Source organism: Triticum aestivum, chromosome 4A (genome assembly GCF_018294505.1).
Source record: "Triticum aestivum cultivar Chinese Spring chromosome 4A, IWGSC CS RefSeq v2.1, whole genome shotgun sequence".
In the NCBI taxonomy this organism is placed as follows: domain Eukaryota; kingdom Viridiplantae; phylum Streptophyta; class Magnoliopsida; order Poales; family Poaceae; genus Triticum; species Triticum aestivum.
Window position 1 is genome coordinate 157201762 of NC_057803.1, and position 26822 is coordinate 157228583.

Sequence of the window (26822 nt, forward strand, 5' to 3'; positions counted from 1 at the left end):
CATTACTTTGCTACTAAATACTTTGCTGCAGATATTAAGTCTTTCAGGTGCAGTTGAATTGACAACTCAACTGTTAGTACTTGAGAATATTCTTTGGCTCCCCTTGTGTCGAATCAATAAATTTGGGTTGAATACTCTACCCTCGAAAACTGTTGCGATCCCCAATACTTGTGGGTTATCAAGACTATTTTCTGGCGCCGTTGCCAGGGAGCATAGCTCTATTCTTGGAGTCACTTGGTTTTTATATCTGTTGATCACTATGAGGAACTTGAAAGATGAAAGAACCAAGATTTTTCCCTCAACTACGAGGGGAGGTAAGGAACTGCCATCTAGCTCTGCACTTGATTCACCTTTTGTTTTGAGTAAACTTGCGACACCCACTCCTGCTATTCATTCTGATATGTCGCATGTTATTGATGATGCCACTTCTGCTATGCATGATGCTTACGATGAAACTATTTCTATGCTTGATAATACTATGCCATTAGGTGAATTTCTTGATGAACAACTTGCTAGGGTTAGAGAGAATGAAATTATTGAAACTGATAATATTGATGAAAGTGATGATGAAGATTCTCCCCCTAGATATGAATTGCTTGTTGTGCCTGAGGGTTATGTTATGGATGAAGAAACTGCTGGAGACTTTTTAGCTTGCAATCATAGATATGATCTTAAGAAGCTGTTAGCTAAGCTGAAAGAAAAGTCTTTGAATGCTAGAAGGAAATATGACCCTGCTTTTGCTACTTCACCTATCTGTATTTCGGATAAGGATTATGATTTCTCTGTCAATCCTGAGTTAATTAATTTGGTTGAATTTGATCGTTTTTATGGCTATGAATCTGAAACTGTTGTGGCACATCTTACTAAATTAAATGATATAGCCAGCCTGTTCACAAATGATGAGAAAACTCGCTATTACTTTATCCTTAAGTTATTTCCGTTTTCATTAAGTGATGATGCTAAAACATGGTTTAATTCTCTTGATCCTGGTTGTGCGCGTAGTCCCCAAGATATGATTTATTACTTCTATGCTAAATATTTCCCTACTCATAAGAAACAAGCTTCCTTAAGGGAAATATATAATTTTGTGCAAATTGAAGAAGAGAGTCTCCCACAAGCTTGGGGGAGGCTTCTCCGATTACTTAATGCTTTGCCTGATCATCCTCTCAAGAAAAATGAAATATTTGATATCTTTTATAATGGACTAACCGATGCTTCTAGAGACCACCTGGATAGTTGTGCTGGTTGTATTTTCAGGGAAAGAACTGTTGATCAAGATGAATTGCTATTGAATAATATGTTGAGTAATGAACATGATTGGACACTTACTGAGCCAATTCCTAAGCCAACTCCGAAGAAAAGGGGTATTCTATTTCTCAGTCCTGAAGATATGCACGAGGCAAAGAAATCTATGAAAGAAAAGGGTATTAAAGCTGAAGATGTTAAGAATTTAGCGCCTATTGAAGAAATACATGGTCTTCATAACCCTAACAGGTAGTAAAGGTAGATTCTCTCTATAGATTTGATGAAGGTGATATTCCTCGTTATAAGTCTGCTAGCCAATGCTTAGATGAGTTTGATAATTTTATTGTTAAACAAGAAAACTTCAATGCTTATGTTGGTAGACAATTGAAACGTAACGCTTATATGATTGAACACTTGAGTGATTATACGTCTAGAGTTAAAGGTGAACTTAAACTTATTAGTAAACATGCTTCTATGGTTACCACTCAAGTAGAACAAGTGATTAAAGCTCAGAATGATTTGATCAATGAATTAGATAATAAGAAAAATGATAATGTTGTTAGAGTTGTGACTAGAGGAGGTAAAATGACTCAGGAACCTTTGTATCCTGAGGGCCACCCTAAAAGAATTGAGCAAGATTCTCAGAGAACTAATGTTGATACACCTAGTTCTTCTATGAAGAAGAAAAAGAAAAATGATAGGACTTTGCATGCTTCTAGTGGACCTATTGTTGACACACCTGTGAATCCCAATGATATTTCTATTTCTGATGCTGAAACACAATCTGGTAATGAACATGAACCTAGTGATAATGTTAATGATGATGTTCATGTTGATGCTCAACCTAGCAATAACAATGATGTAGAGATTGAACCTGCTGTTGATCTTGATAACCCACAATCAAAGAATCAACGTTACGATAAGAGAGACTTCGTTGCTAGGAAGCACGGTAAAGAAAAAGAACCATGGGTTTAGAAACCGAGGCCTTTTCCTCCTAAACCATCCAAGAAAAAGGGTGATGAAGATTTTGAGCGCTTTGCTGAAATGATTAGGCCTATCTTTTTGCATATGCGTTTGACCGATAGACTCAAAATGAATCCTTATGCTAAGTATATGAAAGATATTGTTACAAATAAAAGAAAGATACCAGAAGCTGAAATTTCCACCATGCGTGCTAATTATACTTTTAAGGGTGGAATACCAAAGAAACTTGGAGATCCAGGAGTACCAACTATACCATGCTCCATTAAAAAAATATGTTAAAACTGCTTTATGTGATCTTGGAGCCGGTGTTAGTGTTATGCCTCTCTCTTTATATCGTAGACTTGATTTGAATAAGTTGACACCTACTGAAATATCTGTAGCGACCAGACCTCAAACGGTCTAATCTCTGTGCTCCGGTGTCATCCCTGGATCAGTAATGCTGACACCACACAGTACTCGGAGGATTTATAACAGAGTAGCAATCACACACTTATTACATTGAGTTTCTCAATAGAGAACTTATTACAATAAATATGGCTTAAGGCCATCTAATAACGATAACAGCGGAAGGCTTGGAAGATAAGTGAGTCCATCAACTCCAACGGCATCAGTGAGTATAGAACCACGACCTAAAATCTCCTTAATCATCGTTTGAAAAGTCTGCAACATTAACGTTGCAGCCTGAAACGGGTCAGCACATGGAATATGCTGGCAAGGTAACACATAGAGAGTAATGGAATGAAACAGCTATACTATATGCATATTTGGCTGGTGGAAAGCTCTATGGTTACAGTTTTGCGTAAAGCCAATTTTTCCCTACTACGAAGGAATAAATTTATTTAACTATCATGGTGGTTGTTAAACATTGAGAATGGTTGACAGCATCCTCAATCCCAATTAAACATCATCATTACAAAACCCAACAAAATTAATTTAGAGTAACATGTTGAGATTCACATGATAAACCAGGTACTAGATACTCAAGATGTCCATAACCGGGGACACGGCTAACCATGATTAGTTTATTACACTCTGCAGAGGTTTGCGCACTTTTCCCCACAAGACTCGATCGCCTCCGTTTGGTTTCTCGCACTACATGGTGTTTGAGAAGATGGATGACCGAGACATAGTCTTTCAGAAGCGCTAGCACCTTACGATGGATAGACTGTTACACCTACTTTCCCCTACATCTTCTAGTCTACCCTGTAAGAGTTCCCACGACTTAATCAACTATGTCAGAGCCCATAATGGCTTGTGGCTGCACATGGAAGTTTCTAGTATGAATAATCTCATGATCCCTTTGAGCCTGGGTGGCGGTCCAAAAGAAACAGGCAATCCTGGAATACCCAGGTACCTCAATCCACCCAGATGTGTGTTTAAGTTGCCACCTTAGATAAACAATTAATTAGCAAACTCACAACTGTCATGGATATCACTCACCCAATCCACGTCTACTAGCATAGCATAGCATAATGGCAAACGTAGAAGTAACTCCCAAAGGTTTGATAATAAAACAGGTAATAGGTACTACCTCAGCTACTTCCCATCCCACAATTTAATTAGATCCTAATCATGCAATGTGTGAGGATTGATCTAATGCAAAAAAAACTGGGTAGTAGAAAAGGTATGATCAAAGTGTTACTTGCCTTGCTGATGATCCGCGAAACCTGGAGATTCGAAGTAACAGGCGGCGCACTCCGGGTATTCTATCGCAGACAAACAAACAAGCATACAATAAATACTCATCTAATGCACATGTAAAAGTCAAATAAGATATCTAACCAGAAAGATCAACTTAAGAACTCCTGTTTGCAAAAAGAATCAAATCAAACGAAGCAACGAAAGTCAAATGGCGAAAGAAAACAACTTCATTCTACTAATCTGGATCTAGGTCAAATTTTACACTAGCAAAAACTGGTTTAAGTTGGTTAAACGGATAGAGGGTTTCGAGACGAAACTCCAGGCGCTTGAATCGCCTGATTCCGATAAACGAGCGAAAAGTTATACTAAAAAGAAAATCGGATCAGAAATCGCGATTAGAAAAATCGCGGATTTAATCCGAGAAAAAGAAAAACGACGAACGTTCGCTAGAACGAGCGAACGGACGAACGCTCGCTAATTAAATAAATCGGAAAAACTGATCTATTTAAAAAAACCGAAACAAAAAAACCGACGAAAAACCGACGGAAAAATTGAACGGTTTTTCGAAAAAAAACGGCGGCACGGATTTTGAGGCGAGGCGGACCTCGGGCGGCGGGTAGGCGGCGGCGGCGTCCGGCTCCGGTGATGGCGGGCGGGGCGGCGCCGGCGCGAGCGGGCGGCGGCGGGGCGGGGCTGGGGTTAGGGTTTCGGCCCGGGGGGTGGGCCGGCTTATAAAGGCTAGTCGGGCCGGAGTCCTAGTCGGACACGGCCCGTAGGTCGGTTCGTTTTTTTAAATAATTACGTGTAGAAGAAAAATAAAAAGAAATACTAAATGGACTCCTAAAATTCCGAAATAAATTTTCCCGGGCTTCTAAAATCAAGCCGCACAAGGTGAACATTTATTTGGGGCCTAAATGCAATTTTGAAAAACGCACATTTTTCCTAAATTCAAATAAAATAACGAAAAAACTCCGAAATAAAATCTTATTTGATTTTATTATTAAATCCTCAATATTTCTTTATTTTGGGAAGTCATTTAATTCCCTCTCTCATATTTTTGTAAAAGAAATAATTGATGATAAAATAATTAAAATCAAATGATCCTATTCTCAAAATTTGAGAAAGCTCAAATATGAAAAATAATGAATTTCCCAACTCTCTCCGTGGGTCCTTGAGTTGCATAGAAATTTCTAGGATCAAAACCAAAAGCAAATAAAATATGATATGCAATGATGATCTAATGTATAACATTCCAAATTGAAAATTTGGGATGTTACAAACCTACCCCCCTTAAGATGAATCTCGCCCTCGAGATTCGGATTGGCTAGAAAATAGGTGAGGGTGGTCATTGAGCAAATCTTCCTCTCGTTCCCAGGTGGCTTCATCCTCCGTGTGGTGGCTCCATTGAACTTTGCAAAACTTGATAACCTTGCTGCGAGTGACTCGGCTGGCAAACTCGAGAATCTTAATTGGTTTCTCCTCATAGGTCAAATCATTATCCAATTGAATTGCTTCCAATGGCACTGTGTCTCTCAAGGGTATGTCAGCCATCTCCGCGTGGCACTTCTTCAACTGAGAAACATGGAAAACATCATGAACTCCTGACAATCCTTCGGGCAATTCCAACTTGTAGGCCACTTCTCCCATTCGCTCCAAAACTCGATATGGTCCTACAAATCGTGGCGCTAACTTTCCCTTAACACCAAAACGCTTTGTTCCCCAAAGTGGTGATACTCTAAGATAAGCTCTATCTCCGAGTTCATAAACTGTCTCCTTGCGTTTAGAATCTGCATAACTCTTCTGCCTGGACTGGGCTATCTTGAGCCTATCGCGAATCAACTTCACCTTCTGTTCAAATTCTTTAATCAAATCAGGCCCAAACAACTGGCGGTCTCCAACTTCGTCCCACGACAATGGTGTCCTGCACCTCCTTCCGTACAAAGCTTCGAAAGGGGCCATCTTTAAACTGGTTTGGTAACTGTTGTTGTAAGAGAACTCTGCATATGGCAAATTGTCGTCCCAATTAGATCCATAATCTAGCGCACAAGCTCTCAGCATATCCTCCAAAATCTGATTGATTCTCTCGGTCTGTCCATCTGTCTGTGGATGAAAAGTTGTACTGAATTCTAGCCTGGTACCCAAAGTTTCATGCAACTGTTTCCAGAACTTTGAGGTAAATTGGGTTCCTCTATCTGATACGATACTCCTCGGAACTCCATGCAAACATACGATTCTGGTCATGTATATCTTTGCCAACTTAGCACTTGTGTACGTGGTCTTTACTGGGATGAAATGAGCTACTTTCGTCAACCGATCGACTATAACCCAAATCGAGTCATAGCCTGAACGAGTCCTGGGTAATCCTGTGATAAAATCCATGCCTAACTTATCCCACTTCCATTCGGGTATCAGCAATGGTTGTAACAATCCTGCTGGCTTCTGATGCTCTGCCTTTACTCTCTGACATACATCACAAACTGCTACATACTCCGCAATATCCTTCTTCATTCCGGTCCACCAGAAAATATCCTTCAAATCCAAATACATCTTGGTATTTCCTGGGTGAATCAAATATGGTGAATCGTGTGCCTCTTGCAGAATTACCTTCCTAATCTCCGGGTCATTGGGCACATAAACACGGTCTTCAAACCATAGGGTGTCGTGCTCATCCTCACGAAATTCTTTAGCCTTTCCTTCGCTTATTTTCTCCTTTATAGAGGCAATCTCCTTGTCAGTCCTCTGAGCTTCTCTGATTCTATCCATCAAAGTTGACTGAATCTCCAATGCTGCTACATAGCCTCTCGGAACTATTTCTAAACATAGTTCACGAAGATTTCTGCTAACTCCATTGGTATTTCTCCCATCATTAATGTATTGACATGGCTCTTACGGCTTAATGCGTCAGCTACTACATTAGCCTTTCCGGGATGATAATGCAATCTCATATCATAATCCTTGATGAGCTCCAACCATCTCCTTTGTCTGAGGTTTAACTCCTTCTGCGTGAAAATGTACTTCAAACTCTTATGATCCGTGTACACCTCACAATGGTTTCCAATCAGAAAATGTGTCCAAGTCTTCAATGCATGCACTACGACTGCTAATTCCAAATCATGCGTAGCATAATTCAACTCATGAGGTTTCAGTTGTCTTGAGGCATATGAAACAACTCTCCCTTCCTGCATAAGCACTGCTCCAAGTCCTCGACGTGAAGCGTCGCAGTACACCTCATAATCTTTGGTCTGATCTGGCAAAATCAACACTGGTGAAGTAACCAAGCATTTCTTCAACTCCTGGAAACTAACCTCACATTCCTCAGTCCATTTGAACTTGGTATCCTTCTTCAATAACTCTGTCATAGGCTTTGCAATCTTGGAGAAATTCTCAATGAATCTCCGGTAGTATCCTGCGAGTCCAAGAAAACTCCGTATCTCTCCAACCGTGGTTGGTGCTTCCCACTTGGTCATGGTATCAACTTTAGTGGGATCAACTGCTATTCCTTCTCCAGATATAACGTGTCCTAGGAATCCTACTTTCTTCACCAAAACTCACATTTGCTGAACTTGGCATACAACTGATGTTCTCTGAGCTTACCAAGTACCAAATGCAAATGCTCTTTATGCTCCTCTTCATTTTTCGAGTAAACCAGGATATCATCAATGAACACCACGACGAACTTATCCAAGAACTCCATAAATGCTTTGTTCACCATGTTCATAAAGTATGCAGGTGCGTTAGTCAGGCCAAATGACATAACGGTATACTCGTACAGCCCATACCTGGTGGTAAAAGCTGTCTTAGGAATATCCTGTTCTTGAATCTTCAACTGGTGGTATCCTGATCGCAGATCGATCTTGGAAAATACCTTAGCTCCTTGCAATCGATCAAACAGATCATTGATCATTGGTAGTGGGTACTTGTTCTTGATCGTTACTTCATTCAATCCTTGATAATCGACAACCATCCTTAACGATCCATCCTTCTTCTCCACTAGAAGTACTGGTGATCCCCAAGGCGAAGGACTTGGGCGAATATATCCTTTATCCAGTAACTCCTTACTCTGCTTCTTAATTTCCACCAAATCCTTTGCAGGCATCCTATATGGTCTCTTTGATATTGGCCTTGTGCCTGGCAATAGCTCAATCAAAAACTCAATATCTCTATCCGGAGGCATGCCTGGTAACTCCTCTGGAAATACTTCAGGGAAATCCCTTACCACTAGTACTTCCTCCTACACGACTCCTGTTAAACAATTTACTTGAGTCCCTTTTGGTGCATGTCGGGATACATACTTGATCCTTCTCCCTTCTGGGGTAGTAAGCAAAATTGTCTTACTGGCGCAATCGATGTTTCCTCCGTACATCGACAGCCAATCCATACCCAGAATTACATCCAATCCTTGTGATTCCAAAATGATTAAATCCGAGGGAAACACATGCCTACCAATACTCAATGGCATTTGAAAACATCCTTGACTGGCCATATACTCCCTCCTGGTGAGCTTACTAGCATAGGTGTTCTAAGAACCTTAGTGGGCAAGTTATACTTATCCACAAATCCCCTTGAGATGTATGAATGCCATGCACCAGTATCAAAAAGAACGAGTGCAGTAAATGACTTAACCAAAAACTTACTGATTACGGCATCCGGCTGCTCTTCAACCTCCTCCACATACTGGCCAACTGTCTGTCCTCCTTGGCGCAAGTTGTGAAACTCACGCTTCTTCATGGCCATAGCTCTTGCTGAAACATGGGCAGTACGAAAAGCCTACTGAAATTGGTCCCATGTGACAGTGTCGATAGGGAAAGTGGCTGTGAAATTCTCCCACCATGATGCTGCGGGTCCTTCAAGTTGATGTGCGGCAAACTTCACCTTCTCCTCATCCGTGCATCCTGTTGTGGTCAACTCTCTAGCTGTCTTGCGAAGCCAATCATCTGCTACTATCGGCTCGGTGCTACTGGAAAACACCGGTGGATTCAGCCTAAGAAAACGGGCTAAGTGATCAACAGGTGGTGGTGGTGGGTTGTTGTTGTTGTTCCCCTGGTTCTGATTCTGGACTAGCAACTGCATCAATGTGTTCTGCTGCTGGATCAACTGGGTGAGCTCCGGTGGAAAGGTAAATCCGGGGTCACGTCTCGGAGGCATCTGAGGTTTTAGAAAAGATGAGATGTAAGAATAAAGGGGGTCTAAAGAGAAAACACTACCCATATGCACATGAGGCAAAGCAAACAATTCACTTCATTTAATCAAACAAGGGCATACAATCGATCTAATTATCGCAAAAGTGCTCGGACTACTATATTTACATGGTGGACTACTACTACTGATGAGGTGGTCTACTAGAAATATTCTTCGGTTGCAGACTCCATGATATCTGCTCCAGCTTCATCAACATAGTCATCATCGCTATCATCTGGGTCCGAGTCGGTGTCGTCGATGATGATGTAGTCTTCTGGGCGAATCTCCTTGGGTTCTTCGTCTTCATCTACTGGTGTAGGGCCTCCCATAAATATTGCTAGCTTCATTGTTAGGTCGGCATTCTTATCCACTAGTACTTCAATTTCCTCTTCATAATCTTCACGTGTAGCCTTGAGTTCTTCCTCCAGTTCCTTGATTCTTGTCCTTGCCTTCTTCAGATCTATCATGTCGGAGCACATCTAGTTCTCCTGACGTCAAATGTGCTGGTTTAATTCCTGAATAAAAGCTGCAATGGATCTATCCTTTCTGGTGCTGATCATCTCCCAGTGCGCATCTCGGCACCCACAAATCTGGTAGATAGTATCCTTGAGATCACTGCCGTAGACTTCTCCAATGCGTCCCATGGCGATGTGAGCTGCCATGCTCTTTCCTAGACTCCAAGTTGGTGCATCAAAAGAAAACTCTATGGGCTCAGTGACTGGCATGAACGTCCTTCCTGGAACTTGAACTTGAATCATCTAGCGTTCTTCTTCAGGTAAAGTGGCGTTGTAGGTTCCGGTGAAGCTTGGTACTCCTATGTTCAGGTATCTAGTGACTTCCTTCAGGTGACGTCCAAAGAGTGTATCTTCATCTGGTTGCATGAACTTGTTCCTTGCATCCGCCATCCTAAAGAGTAGAAAAGATGAGAGGTCAGAAAAGAAGAGAATGAATAGTGATCTAGGTCTTTAGCTTAGTGGTCGTGTCCTATAGTCAGCGTGTGCTCTGATACCATCTCTGTAGCGACCAGACCTCAAACGGTCTGATCTCTGTGCTCCGGTGTCATCCCTGGATCAGTAATGCTAACACCACACAGTACTCGAAGGATTTATAACAGAGTAGCAATCACACGCTTATTACATCGAGTGTCTCAATAGAGAACTTATTACAATAAATATGGCTTAAGGCCATCTAATAACGATAACAGCGGAAGGCTTGGAAGATAAGTGAGTCCATCAACTCCAATGGCATCACTGAGTATAGAACCACGACCTAAAAACTCCTTAATCGTCGTCTGAAAAGTCTGCAACACTAACGTTGCAGCCCGAAATGGGTCAGCACATGGAATATGCTGGCAAGGTAACACATAGAGAGTAATGGAATGAAACAGCTATACTATATGCATATTTCGCTGGTGGAAAGCTCTATGGTTACAGTTTTGCGTAAAGCCAATCTTTCCCTACTACAAAGGAATAAATTTATTTAACTATCATGGTGGTTGTTAAACATTGAGAATGGTTGACAGCATCCTCAATCCCAATTAAACATCATCATTACAAAACCCAACAAAATTAATTTAGAGTAACATGTTGAGATTCACATGATAATCCAGGTACTAGATACTCAAGATGTCCATAATCGGGGACACGGCTAACCATGATTAGTTTATTATACTTTGCAGAGGTTTGCGCACTTTTCCCCACAAGACTCGATCGCCTCCGTTTGGTTTCTCGCACTACATGGTGTTTGAGAAGACGGATGACCGAGACATAGTCTTTCAGAAGCGCTAGCACCTTACGATGGATAGACCGTTACACCTACTTTCCCCTACATCTGCTAGTCTACCTTGTAAGAGTTCGCACGACTTAATCAACTATGCCAGAGCCCATAATGGCTTGTGGCTGCACACGGAAGTTTCTAGTATGAATAATCTCATGATCCCTTTGAGCCTGGGTGGCGGTCCAAAAGAAACAGGTAATCCTGGAATACCCAGGTACCTCAATCCACCCAGATGTGTGTTTAAGTTGCCACCTTAGATAAACCATTAATTAAGAAACTCACAACTGTCATGGATATCACTCACCCAATCCACGTCTACTAGCATAGCATAGCATAATGGCAAACGTAGAAGTAACTCCCAAAGGTTTGATAATAAAACAGGTAATAGGTACTACCTCAGCTACTTCCCATCCCACAATTTAATTAGATCCTAATCATGCAATGTGTGAGGATTGATCTAATGCAATAAAAACTGGGTAGTAGAAAAGGTATGATCAAAGTGTTACTTGCCTTGCTGATGATCCGCGAAACCTAGAGATTCGAAGTAACAGGCAGCGCACTCTGGGTTTTCTATCACAAACAAACAAACAAGCATACAATAAGTACTCATCTAATGCACAGGTAAAAGTAAAATAAGAGATCTAACCAGAAAGTTCAACTTAAGAACTCCGGTTTGATAAAAAATCAAATCAAACGAAGCAACGAAAGTCAAACGGCGAAAGAAAACAACTTCATTCTACTAATCTGGATCTAGGTCAAATTTTACAGTAGCAAAAACTAGTTTAAGTTGGTTAAACGGATAGAGGGTTTCGAGACGAAACTCCAGGCGCTTAAATCGCCTGATTCCGATAAACGAGCCAAAAGTTATACTAAAAAGAAAATCGGACCAGAAATCACGATCAGAAAAATCGCGGATTTAATCCGAGAAAAAGAAAAACGACGAACGCTCGCTAGAACGAACGAATGGACGAACGCTCGCTAATTAAATAAATCAGAAAAACCGATCTATTTAAGAAAACCGAAACTAAAAAAATCGACAAAAACCGATGGAAAAACCGAACGGTTTTTCGAAAAAAACGGCGGCATGGATTTCGAGGCGAGCAGACCTCGGGCGGCGGGTCGGCAGCGGCGGCGGGCGGCTGGCGGCGGCGGCGGCACGAGCATGCGGCGGCGGCGCGAGCGGGCGGCGGCGAGGCGGGGCTGGGGTTAGGGTTTCGGCCCGGGGGGGTGGGCCGGCTTATAAAGGCTAGTCGGGCCGGAGTCCTAGTTGGACACGGCCCGTAGGTCGGTTCGTTTTTTAAAATAATTACGCCCAGAAGAAAAATGAAAAGAAATACTAAACGGACTCCAAAAATTCCGAAATAAATTTTCCCGGGCTTCTAAAATCAGGCCACACAAGGTGAACATTTATTTGGGGCCTAAATGCAATTTTCAAAAACGCACATTTTTCCTAAAGTCAAATAAAATAACGAAAAACTCCGAAATAAAATCTTATTTGATTTTATTATTAAATCCTCAATATTTCTTTATTTTGGGAAAGTCATTTTATTCCCTCTCTCATATTTTTTAATAGAAATAATTGATGATAAAATAATTAAAATCAAATGATCCTATTCTCAAAATTTGAGAAAGCTCAAATATGAAAAATAATGAATTTCCCAACTCTCTTCGTGGGTCCTTGAGTTGCGTAGAAATTTCTAGGATCAAAACCAAAAGCAAATAAAATATGATATGCAATGATGCTCTAATGTATAACATTCCAAATTGAAAATTTGGGATGTTACAATATCTTTGCAAATGGCTGATAAATCAACTGCTATACCTGTCGGTATTTGTGAGGATGTGCCTGTTGTGGTTGCAAACGTTACTATTTTAACAGACTTTGTTATTCTTGATATTCCCGAGGACGATAGTATGTCTATCATTCTTGGTAGAACCTTTTTGAATACTGCAGGGGCTGTTATTGATTGCAACAAAGGCAATGTCACTTTTCATGTTAATGGTAAGGAGCATACGGTACACTTTCTGAGGAAGCAACCTCAAGTCCACAGTATTAATTCTATTGGAAAAATTTCAACGATTACTATTGGAGGCTTTGAATTCCCTCTTCCTACTGTCAAGAAGAAATATGATATTATTATTGTTGGGGACATGCATATCCCCATTGAGGTAACTTAGTGTTATTCGAAAATTCTTCGGTTTCATGTTATTCGGAAAGAGTTTGTTAACAAGACGTGATCGACCTTGTTAGTGGATTCCTTATGATGAGCATGAGATGGATGAAGTTAGAAAGCACAACTCTCTGTACACTCCTTTTACTTTCTGTTATTTAGATTAAATAAAGCAAAAATAGTATTTTATGTCTGTTTTATGAATTATCCTTACAATAAAAAATACCCCAAAAATAAAAGTTTTGCAAATGTCCTGAAAATTTTATATGATTTTTCTAGAATATTTAAGAATTATTGGCACTGGGAACACACCTGGGGGCCACACCACCTGGCCACGAGGGTCCAGGGCACGCCCACCCCGAGGGGCGCGCCCCTGCCTCCACTACAAAAAAGACACATCCGTGACATTTTGGGCCGAACGAACTTTTTTTCTGTCATACTTATGACACTTCTATGACAATAATTGTGACAAAACACGGTATCATCATAGATGTGGTGGGGTCCTACTTCTATGACAAAAATCATGATAGAAAATGGGTTTTCGTCCTGGGCGGGCCGAAGACGCAGCTGCATGACATTCTTTGGGCCCTCCATGATGGAAAAAACTATGGTAGAAGCGAGGGCGGGGAAAATATCGGGGTGTTCCCGATTACAGTGGGTGGTCGGGGCCGAGCGATGCGTGTTTCTCTCGTACACGCACGCGCGTGGGTGCGAGGTATAGGGCTCTAACTAAACCCGAGTGAGGCGTTGGGCTCTAATTGGACCCGAGCGATTGCACTGCAGGCTACGCGTTACTAAACCCGAGCGATCGATCAATGGCTGTTAACTGAACCCGATCGAGCGATTCCTTCGCTACTGCTGCTAACTGAAGCTGATCGATGCTGCCTCTAGATGAACAGTGAGCGTTGCTGGGGGGGTTGGATGAACAGTTCCCAGTGGGGGTGGATGAACATGACCCCGTGGTGTTGCCTCTGGATGAACAGGACCTCGATCGATCGAGCTGGTTGGGGCTGGATGAACAGGACCCCGTGGAGGGCTAGATGAACAGGACGACCCCGTGGAGGGCAGGATGAACAGTAGATGGTGGAGGGATGGATGAACAGTAGCCCATGGAGGGGTGGTTGAATAGGAGCCCATGGAGAGGGCTGGTTGAACAGTAGCCGGTGGAGTAGCGCGCGGTGGAGGCTGGATGAATGGGAGCCCGTGGATGAACAGTCGCAGGTGGAGGCTGGAGGAGGTCGATGGTGGATGAACAGTAGCCCCATGGAGGCTGGAGGGGGTCGATGGTGGAGATGAACAGTATGCCGTGGAGTCTCGTTTTGCGGTACGCCACACCCCTCCCGATGAACAGGACCCCCGTTTTGACTGTAGCGCTCCAACACAAGTCCGTTTCCTCCATTTTGCGGTACGCCACACTCCTCCCGATAAACAGGACCCCCGTTTCAACCGTAGGAGGTCCGTTTCCTGCATTTTGCGGTACGCCAGACCCCTCTCGATGAACAGGATCCCGTTTCGAACATGGACAGTTGAACACAAGGCCGTTTCCTCCATTTTGCGGTACGCCAGGCCTCGTTTCCATCGGCTATTCCGTCCAAGCCCTCCTGATGAACACGACGACGCATTCCGCTCCGACCCAGCCGGTTGGCTCCCCATGAACACGGCGACGTTGCAGTTTCTCCGTTTCGACCCAGCCATGTATACGAGCCCTAGCCGTACGTATGCGCGAGTAGGCGTTCGAGACCCTGCCCGTATGTACGTGGCCGTATTTTCTTTCTTGCACACTGGCTGTTGTACGTACATGTACATGCTGCCTCTACATCGACTAGTATGTACGTACACGTTCGCGACCAGAATGACAACGCTATGTACGCTTCGACCAGGTGGGTCCCGACTGTCAGGCACTTCCTTACATGCGAAGATGTAGCTGGTGGGTCCCAGTAGTCAGCGGGAGAATCATTTTTTTTGCCCAGACGCACTTCCTTGCGTGCGAAGATGTAGCTGGTGGTCCCAGCAGTTAGGGGGAAACATTTTTTTTCGCGAAATACGGTGGCCCGTCCGGTGGGTCCCCGCTGTTAGGTGGAGGAATAATTATTTTGCGTGTAATAGGGAGGCACTTCCTTGCTGCGGCCGTGGACCCAGCTGTCAGCCTCTCCACGTACAGTCCACGTCCGATGGAAGCCGTTCCTTGACCACGTTGACCACGCCGCACCGAGAGCACCAGGGCGGTGGACGATGGCGAGGCCTATGAAGGGGACGACGCGGAGCAGGGGAAGACGCGGCAGTGGAAGCCCGCGCGGAGAGGGGTACGAGGGTTCACTGGTCCAGCTGCGGTGTGAGGCTGCCGTCGCCGCAGGGCCTGGCCAGCGGTGGGAATAGTAGGGGGCAATGAGGCCTCCGCGGCAGCACAGCCGGCCATGGGAGGCAGGAGCATGCGGCACGACCGGCGCTACTTTGGGCGGCTGGAGCAAGAAGACCAGAGGTTGAAGAAGCACTACGGCCGTTGGATGGACATCGTACGGTCACTGGAGCTAGAATCGTTCATATCGACTAAGTTGACAAAGCACTCCGTCCCCGTCAACTTAGTAGGCCCACAAGTCAGCCTCCCACCAAGGTGGGTCCCGACCAGCAGGGGGAGTATTCATTTTTTGTGCGTAATAAGGAGGCACTTCTGGTGGGTCCGAGCTGACAGCGGGGGGAACATTTTTTTTAATGCAATACGATGGCCCGTCCGATGGGTCCCAGCAGTCAGGGGGGAACGTTTTTTTCGCGAAATACGGTGGCCCGTCCGGTGGGTCCCTGCTGTCATGTGGAGGAATCATTATTTTCCGCGTAATAAGGAGGCACTTCCTTGCTGCCGTCGTGGACCTAGCTGTCAGCCTCTCCACGTACAGTCCACGTCCGATGGAAGCCGTTCCTTGACCGCGTTGACCAAGCCGCGCCGAGAGCACCAGGGCGGTGGACGACGGTGAGGCCTAGGAAGGGGACGACACGGAGCCGGGGAAGACGCGACAGTGGAAGCCCGCACAGAGAGGAGTACGAGGGTTCACTGGTTCAGCTGCGGTGTGAGGCTGTCGTCGCCGCAGAATAACAGGGGGTGTGGGTGAGTAGAGGGATGGCCTGGCCAACGGTGGGAGTAGTAGGGGGCGGTGAGGCCTCCACGGCATCACAGCCGGCCACGGGAGGCAGGAGCATGCGGCACGACCGGCACTGCTTTGGGCGGCTAGAGCAAGAAGACCAGAGGTTGAAGAAGCACTACGGCCGTTGGATGGACATCGTACGGTCACTGCAGCTAGAATCATTTATATTGACTAAGTTAACAAAGCCCTTGGTACGCGTCAACTTTGTAGGCCCACAGGTCTGCCTCCGAAACGGTGCGCCCAGATGTTAGGGGGAGGAATCATTTTTTGGGCGGCTGAAGCAAGAATATCCGAGATTGAAGAAGAAGCACGACATCCGTTGGATGGACATCCAATGGCCACAGCTGCCAGAATCGTGTGTTGTTGACAAAGCCTTGCATACGCGTCAACTTAGTTTTTTAGGGGACGCATCAACTTAGAAGGCCCACAAGTGTGTGGCAGAGAACATATAGCCTATTTGCGATTTATAAGAATGTACAACCCATTTTTTAATTCTAATGGAATTTTACTACAACCCATTTACAGTTTGTTAAAAGTACATCCCATTTTCTAGCTAGGACAACGATTAATAATTTCAACCAACCGCTCAAAACAGAATTGAAAAAAAAATTCCCACATTTTTATGGGATCCGAAATATTTTTATCCGAAATTTCTAGTCAGATTAAATATAGTTTCAAAATAAAGTTGTATTACGTTAAAATCCAACGAAATATTGCGCGCACAACAAGTAATGAAATTAAAATTTTCAAATTCCAAAAATAATATATATTTTAAACTAATTACGCGTTTGGTGCATTTTTTATATTTACTGCCCAGTTATTATAAGTACATCCCATTTATTATTTCTTAAAGTCCATTTTCTTGTTAAGCCTAATGCATACCTCCTAGGAAAGTTTGCAGCCCAACGGGGCGGAGAATAACAAGTTGACCCAAATATTGTGTACAACTGTCGGCCCAGTTGCATTGCTGATGTTGAAAAAAAGGCATGTGTAGTACAGTACAACCTAACATGGCTACTCAACCCACATTTAGCGACGCCAGAAAGGCCCAAACAAGGCTTCTGTACAACTTTTTGAAGTCACTAAGCTCAATTAATAACTTAAGAAAAAAGTTAGATTACAGTGGAACCTAATTAAAAGCTATCATGAGCAAAGAAATAATTCAACGGGTCCCACTTGTGCGTGTGTGTGCGTGTGTGTGTGTGAGAGAGAGAGACCCATCGGTCGATGCTCATAAATACATCTTTCAGCCATATGCATTGCTCATGCTCAGTAAAAACCTATATAGTTGACACAATCATATAGAACATCATAGCACATTGAACTTGCATACAAAAATTTCACGCAGGCGGCACAATCAGGATGGAAGCAGTGGATCGCTACGGGTAGGGCTATGTTGAAACCAATGAACTCGTACATAACGGTTCATCCCTTGAATGCCGTGCAAAGAAAACAGACAGACAACACAAAAAGTTCTGCTAGCACATTAAGTTGACGTACAACCCTTTCTAAAAAAAGTTCAGGTACAAAATTAGAACAGGTCACAATCAAATGTACTGGCACATCAGTGCTTCACACCCATAGCTCGGATTTAACTAGTATCTGACAAGATTCAATCATTACCTCAAATTAGAGCACATCCAGGCAGCCAGCCCTGCCTCTTCTCCCAAAGAAGCAGTGGCCTCCACCGCGTGATGGAGTAGGCCCTATGCCATCCATCGTTCCGAGCAACACGGGGAAAGTCTGACGTTGACTCCTGTAATGGACGTCGTCGACGGACCCTGGCACCAGCGGCGGCGGCAGGACTTCGATTGATGGCTTGACCACTTCTTCGACATGCACGAACACTCGATACAGGTACATCCCTAACGTGGTCCACGGCGGACTTGGTGGCGACGAATAGTACAACCCCGGTTCCTGCACCGTTATCTCAACACCAATCACCTTCGGTATGGTGGACGGCTTCTTCATCCATGCCATAACCGTTAGAGCCCAGCTGTCTGGAGGAAGAAACATACTTACAAGCTCACCTCCAAGGTCGTTGATAAGCTCATTCATGGACTCGCTGTTCCAAGCACGTCGAGGCATGCCGTGGAAGGTAAGCTTTGTTAAAAACTCAAGCTCAAAGGGAACTGAGCCCCATCCTGGGTGCCACCGATCAAAGCTCACCAGCGCGCCATTGCAGAACAAACGCCAGGAAGGTTCGAACACACGACTGCAGTCGAAAGTTTCCGGAACCTGACGAAGAAATCAACCGGTGGCGGACAGACTTCGATGAGCAAGTCACTTATTTGGATGCCGTGCACAATTATAAGAGCTTTGACAAGGTCGTCCGGCGAGACGGGAGGCCGGTCGCCGTTGATGGTTACCATCAGCACTTTGCCGGCAAACTGGTCGTCAAGCGCCGCCATGCCACTGTTGAGTGACAGCACGCATCGACCGAAGGCAGGACGGACCTCAGGATCTCCGGCTCGGAGATCCGCGTTAACCGGAGACATGATAGTGAGCTTGAGTACAGGGAGTACAGGAGGGGGATTTTGGGGAACTGGAGTAGGAATCAAGATTCCAGAGGTGGGGGGAGATTGGGATGAAAAGGTAGCTTGAATTTCGAACATGCGCCAATATGCTCTCGGCGCGCAAGCGCGCGAAAACATCGGTGGCACCCACATGTTGGCCTAAGAGTCCTTATTCTTTCTTTTTTGGAGAGCCCGACCTTTTTTGAGGATCTTTGGAGAGCCCGGCCTGAGAGTCATAATTGACCTGTTTGGCATTGCGTTACTACTCGGCCCATATTCAACGACACCTCACTGGCCCAAACGAGTGTACATAATCGAAAAGACACTAAGCTCAAATTGTATAACTTGAAAAAAGGAGATACACTCTGAACACTGGAGAATGGTGATGCCCTCATTTAGCCCACCAGTAGTTCAAGACAATAAACAGTTCTAAACAACGATATATACAACATTCAAACACTGACTAGTGACTACTACTGACATAAACAACAAGACATGATAATTCATAAGAAGTCTTGCTACACCACCAAAACGCACCCATCTGCAGCGCTCAGACTCTCGTGATCCAGATGAGAATGGCATTCTAAACAGAGGCAACTATTACATAGTAAGAGTGACATAGACGAGGATGACCAAATGACAAGGAATATGCATAACAAAAGAAAGAACTACCCATCCAGAACAAGCAGCAAAGACAACAAAGTCATTCGAAGAGATGATCCAACACCATCATAATTTGCAGCCCCGCTTCAGCAACCAATGAACCGGAGACACCAGTACTCCACCCTTTCAACGCAACAACCCAATTACCTATCAACCTGAAGGCTTGAACCACATCACTACCTATTGTAATTGAGACATCCAAGGATCAAAGTTAATCCGGATGCCTTTGTCATTCTCACCTTCTTTTGGCTGCAGGCTGTATCATTGACAATCAGGGGAGTTTGCTCCCGAACTCCTAGGGTTCGCCGTGTAGACACAATTTTCCATAGCAAACAGAGCCTCTCTACCATCAAGGTCCTTGCCAACGGTGATCTCCTGTTTAATCGTATAATTGAGTCCGAGAAACAGAGAGTGTGAACCAAGGCTGTTTACCCGCCTCCAACTAAAAAATCCTGAACGCTCCAACAAGATGGTATCCTTCTCATAGACGTAACAACCATTGTCCGGATACTCACGTATTTCACGGTGCTTGCATACAGTGGGTTTTTTGCAATATAACTTTTCCGTCTCGTGTGTCTGAATGATCATCAATCTTTTGCCGTCGTCTGATCGAGCGAGGAACCAGTTGTGCTTCCCTGTTTTTGGCAAAGGTGGTGTGATTACAAAGGGCAGTAACTGTAGGGACACTGCATCATATCAAAAAGGACAGTCATTGTTAATGTAAGATCAGCATTGTTTAGAGTATGAGTAGGATAATGCAAGAAACATCAGTGATATGTCCATGTTAGAACTTGGAGGAAAATACAGGGAAATGTATACTGGGTTCGAAAATATAGAAGTGCCATGCATGGTTATACTCATGTTATCTCGCAATCGATTCTTCACAGGAAACTACTATGTCATGCATGTTATGGAATCATGTTCTGTCCTCACAAACAAATTATTCAAGGTAACTAACATACCATGCATTGTTATCTACTCGTGTTCTGTGGGCAAAATTTTTATGAGGACATTATTGTAGACATTGATTGCTGAAGGGCGAATATAAGTATGTACACATGGTAAGCATTATAGGATTTCACTACTTCCAAATATAGAGTTCTCCATATGCACAGTTACTTCCCTAATGTATAGTTAGATGAAACCAACAGTGTGGTGCATGTTTCTACATCATGAAAATGAGGAAACCAACATGGCCATTGATACACACTCATATTTAGTAGTAGTATATAGATTACTGTAAAATAAGGAGAATATCCATATATTCCTAACCGTTTGATTATTCAGGGGTACAAATTGGCTGTAATGACATGATCACAATCGCATGAATTAACTCAGTCCAAATATAGCTGATTTCCAGCATCTCTAATACATTGCCATAGTTCTACTCAAATTCTGCTCAAACATGGATATGCCAATCATCACAAAAAGTTCAAACAGTGTCGTCATCATTAACATGAGATGGAAACAACTTACACGCGACGTCCCAGCAATACGTGGTGCCATCTGCTTTGTCGATCGCGTAGATGATGCCATTGTGTTCAATAGCATCACAGCTTTGACGATGATCCACTCCGAGCTGAGTTGTCTCTAGCTAAAGAAGGCACCGGCGTAAAGGTAGGCGAGTCCGCGGTCGAACAAGGCAATTAGCTTGAAGTCTGCGTAATTCGCATGTCGTGTGGGCACTTGGTAGATTACAATCTTCTGCAAAACAAGGTCCGTCCAACTGACATGGTAATCTAGATGACTAGGACCGTGATGGTAAAACTCTATATAATCCAACGGAGGAAGGATAATCTCATGGGAGGTCTGGAAGTTCATGAGCACCAACTTTTTACCGTCTTCTCTGAAGGAAGCCATCCGGTGGGAGTTCATGCCGACCTAGTACGTACCTGCCAAGAAGTTTCAGGCGATGGTGATCGGATCGAAGTCGAGGGAAATGATGTACGGCGACCCACTACATACCTGCAAAGAAGTTTTGGCTAATGGAGATCGGATTGAAGTCGAGGGGCATCATGTACACCTCCGTATCATGGTGAGCCAATCTCGCAAGACCAGATAGCAACAAGCAAGGTGTCTTGAAAAGCTTTGGCCTTGCTTGGATGATGGCCGTGTGCATGCCCCTCGAGCATGCAGCCAGCCGCAGGGCGCTCAACATATCCATACATGAACAACAGAGGTCGAGGACGTCACTGGGGAGATTGCTCCAATCGCAACTCATATGGATCCTACATGGTTCGCGTTCGGCCATGGTGGAGTTTGGAAGGTGGGGCTTTGGGGGGCTTGATTTACGGGGGATAAGGCTGTCGGTGCTGGAGCGGCTAGCGAGGGAATAGTGGTACTGGGGGAGGCGAGCGAGGCGAGGGTATGTGGGGGCACAGTGAGATAGTGAAGAGTGACCTCAGGATCTCCGACGAGACGGAGATGGAGATGGAGTGGTGCTATGGGAGAGGGAGATGAGGCGAGGCATGCTATACAGCAGCGGTGACAGTGACTGCACAATGCACAAGGTGAGGCTGACTTTGGTAACCCGGACACGCCTCCTGGACTGGTGTCACCTTGGGCGCAGGGTCTTGTCACTTCACTATGAGGACCGGATGAATAATAGTATTTTGACCATCAAGTGTACCACAGTTGTACTACTGCTACTAGTAGGAGTAGTAGGAACATGAGTACAACCCCGTGCTAGCATGCCTCTGGGTTCACTTCATCCTCCAGCTATCATCCATATTGCGAGCAGAACCAAATTCTCGTGCATGCGGAAGCGCGAAGAAGGACTTTTCTTTTTTGAGGATAACCGCATATTCCTTAACTATAGTAGGAACATGAGTAGTACTCCCTCCGGTCCTCTTTTGTCTGCGCATAACTTTTTTCAGTATTTCTCTAATTAGTCTGCGTATATACCCTTTTGCATGTGCCCATTTCCCTCCATGCCCCGCATTCACAGCATTAATTAGCATACGCATGAGCAGCTGCAGCCAGACTCCAGCCAATAAACTGCAGCATACGAGTGGGCCATTCTGTTCGCGTGGGAGAGAGAAACGGCAACCGAAGAGCCTGTCCAATCCATTGCATGCAGCAGTCAAACCACCGCAACTCTACTCATGCATGCGCATAACTTCTCCCATTTACTTCTCCATCGGGAACCGATTTTCCTCGGCTTTTTCACTGCTCCTTGATCTTCGTTTGCACCCAAACCACACTGCATTCACATAGTTTTAACCTCTTCACATCCTCCTGGAGTAATTCCGAAGCCCCTATAAATAATCATCTTCTTCAGTTAGACTAGCCATCTAATCCTAATTCTCCAAACAATAGCCCTCCGGTCCAGCGGTTCCAAATGGCGAAAGAGATCGAGATGCACGTTTTTAGCGTCCAACATGTCCTCGTCAAAGGCTCGTTGAGCATAGTTGCCATAGTCACCGACCACCCAAGGGTTGTTCGGAAGTGGATCAACAATGTATCCAACTCCCTCCAAAAGGTGGAGATGAATGTCATCGGTCTCGGCGCAGAGTACACGGAGCATGCCACTGGGAAGATCCAACGCGCCACTATCCTTCAGCTGTGCCTCGAAGATGATGTTTTGGTGTACCACATCATACACGCGCCCTCCATACCAGGTGAGCTTCACGATTTCTTGTCTCGGGAGGACATATACTTCTGTGGGGCAGCCATCGCAGGGGACAAACAGAAGTTGGAGCCGTATAACCTTGATTTGAAAAGCATCGCTGACCTACAAACCAAAATAAAAATTCCTGTAGAAGATTGTGGTAAACCGACACCATCCCTATTTGACGTAGCAAATTTTGTGCTTGGAACAAATCTTCAGAAGGGTGACGAGACACTGGCATTAAGGTCGTCTGGATGGGAGAATTATCCCTTGACGTATGAGCGGATAAAATGTGCTGCCCTCGATGACCGTGTGAGTTTCAAGATAGCTGCAAGGTCCAGAGAGCTTGTTGCGAAGCCGTCTCCCACATAAAATGAGAACAAGAAGAAGAAGAAGAAGAAGATGTTGCACCAGCAATAGAGCATTATGGATGAATGAACTATTTCCTCTCTTGTAAAAAAATATTCCCTCTCTATGTGCATGTCTTTGGAATAAGTAGTAGCGTGGGTCCGCTTGACTATAAGGAACTATTTATTCGCCTAGCTTTCTCTACTACTCCTTCCAGTGATCGGTATGCAATGCATGTGTCCGTAGACATGACAGCTTGACCATGGAAGTTCAACTACAGGGACCATCACGTTTCATCCACTGCCACTCGCGATTCCCACGACGCCGCTCCAACCCACGGCACCACATCCCCCGACGTGCGCCTCACCCCTCTCGGTCGCACCACCCCTCTGCCTTTGTGTGCATGACATGTGGACCACCTTAAATATGGCGAGCATCAAGTTTCTACCACAGCCACACGCGATTCCCACGATGCCGCACGAACCCATCACACCACACGTCCCCCGACCTACGACTCACCCCTCTCGGGCCCACTGCCCCTGTTGGGGATATTACCACTGGGCGTAAACCGGCCTGCTTGGGCCGGGTTAACTTCATAGTGGTATAAGCAGGTGAAGGCCCAAGGCCTGTAGTCGGTTTAGAATCTGTAGCTGTAAACCGACCTGGTGTATAACTTGTATTGTAAGTTAGGAATAGAGAGATACCGACCGGGATACGAATATGAACCGGCTGGGACTCTATGGACCGACGGGCGTCACCCGTGTATATAAGGGGACGACCCGGCGGCGGTTCAGGGGAGACAACTACAACTCGAGCCTAGGCGAAGCTTGTTTGCTCCCTAGCCATCGAGACCATATCAATTCCACCACAACTAGATGTAGGCTGTTACCTTCATCGAAGGGGCCGAACTAGTATAAACCCTCGTGTCTTTGTGTCCGCTTTAACCCCTTCAAGTAAACCCGTAGCGATGGCTCCACGACTAAGTCCTTTTGCTAGGACACCTGCCGTGACAAATCCACGACAGTTGGCGCCTACCGTGGGGCTATCGCATGATGGTTTGACGATCTTGGAGGGCAAGCTCAAGGGACTCGAAGGCTATGTTGTGGGCCGGATGACCAAGAGTCGTCGGGGCAGGATCTACATCGATGATGCAGGATGGGGTCCCGAGGCCGATTCAATCGAGTATGGTTACCGGGTCCCCTTTGGCAGCGTACACGTCTTCATCGGCAAGATCGGTGAGCCTGGGCCTGAGCCGGACATCTACACCGACCCCGTCGAGATGGCTCAGCGTGCGAGATCTACCCAGGTTAAACCGACCATGAAGCGTGCCTTCGTTGGAGTCATCTACGGAGGAGAGCGCGAGGACGAATCAGAGCACGGTAGCGAGACCGTCGTCTATTCTGGCGACGAGTCCTCAACCGGAGAGACCGAGTCGCTATACCGGGTGCAAGACGATCAGGTTAGGGGTTGTTTCGATGGTGACAGTATTCCGGACCCCCCAGGCCAGATTAACTGGGTTGGAATATTCATGGCTGGCACTCAGGCGGCGAATTATTCTTCGACTGCCGCAGCAATGCTCTCCGGATCCGCAGCGGCAGCGGCAGCAGGGGCAGGAGACCTTGTGCACCCGCCGGCTCAAGTCCTATCTGACCTGTTTGACGCACTAGTCGCGCTTATGGCAGAAGATGACCCGGCGGATCAAGAGGCTCATAATGCAGAAATTGCGAAGGTGAGAGAGCAGATCGTGCAAGCCAAAGCGGATCTGGCAGTAGAAAAAGACCGGATGGCTGCAGAGCGGGCCGCTTTGGACGCACAGGCCTATAAACTCATGCTTGACCAGAATGCATCACAGGAGGTTTTGAAACGGAAGCACAGATCACGCCTGCCGTTAGGGTTTAACCCCCGAAATCTCTTTCACACTCCGGGAGCTGGACCCAGTAATCCGCCGCGGTACCAGGAGACAAACCGGATTGAGGCGCCAGGGCCAGGAGCGACGGTCCAGCCTCGCCTGATGGAACCCCCTCACCAAAGTATTGTGGTTCCTCCACCGGTCCAGACGCCCCCGGGTCATTATTCAAATCCTATGGACAACCTTGTTGCGGCCGCAGCACGGTTGGAGGCCATCCCAGTCGAAGGGGATTCTCCGCAAGTAGTAGAGACGCGCCGGGTTAAGGAGCTTCTCCGGACCGCGCTGATGCAGCAGGAGGCATACTCATGCAGCCGTGATCGGATTCATTCTACGCCCCGTCCGAGCCGGAGCTATAGCAGGCGCATAGATGAACCGGCCATATCAAGCAATGCGCAAGGCCATGGAGCGGCCTGTGGTGATGACCCGGCAGGTGGTGTTGTCGATGCTCGGGATGCGGTGAACCGGGCCCGGGCACAAAGGGAGGCCGAGTTAGCAGTGCAGGATAATGCGGGCCAACTTACACCGGTTTGTTCTGCCACCTTTGCCGGACCAGGAATCACGTCCGCTCTGGGAGTGCCTTGCTTGATCCCTGCTTTACGTAATGTGCGCCTGCCCAGAGATTTCAAGGGTCCACGCAAGGTGCCGAATTATACCGCTGATTTGCCCCCTGAAGCATGGATAGAGAGTTATGAGATGACCATGGAAATGCTGGACGTGGATGAAGCCGCATGTGCAAAATATTTCACCATGATGCTTGAGGGCACGGCTCGTACTTGGTTAAAGAGCCTACCGCCCAACTCTATCAGCTCATGGGCCCAGCTGCGGGCCCGGTTTATACAGAATTTCAAGGATACATGTAAGCAGCCCAAGTCCATAGTAGACCTGGCGGCTTGTGTCCAGGAAGAAGGAGAATCAACGACCCATTGGGTACGCCGCGTTTCAGAAATTTTGCACTTGTCTGACAGGATTAATGCTGACTCTGCGGTCTTAACTCTGGAAGGCAACTGCCGGTTTGAGCCTCTAAAATTGAAACTGGGACGCATGAAGCGGCTCTGTAATGACATGGGAACCCTCATGGCTGCCTTAGTGAAGTATGCCGATTCGGACAGTACCAAGGATCCCGAGCTTAATGATGATGAAGCAGGGAAGGGAACGAAGAATAGCAACTCCAAACAGCAGCAGAACAAACTGGCGGGTCATGGAAACGGAGGCAAGCGCAAGGCGGACGACAGCATGGACTTTGTGGCCAACACTAACACACAGGACAGGGGGCAGCGGCGTAGAGGTAAAGCGGCAAATCATAGCGGGGCTCCCAATCCTAATGCAAGCCATTTGAACTATTTGTTGAATCAGCCTTGCCCAAAGCACGGGACGAAGGAGGCACTGGCTAACCATCTTTGGAAGGATTGCTATATCATGTAGGAGTTCAAGAACTCTAATGCTTTCCGGTATGATCACGGATCAGGTGGCGGTTCAGGATCCGGTTTCCACGGGCCGGATCACGATGGAGCTTCCGGTTCAGGTCGCAATCAGGGCGGTCACAATCACCAGAATAATCAGAACAGCCAGCAGCAGCAGCAGCAGTCAGGTTATCAGAGCCAGCCAAAACAGTTGAACAATGGGCAATATCATGTTTTCACAACT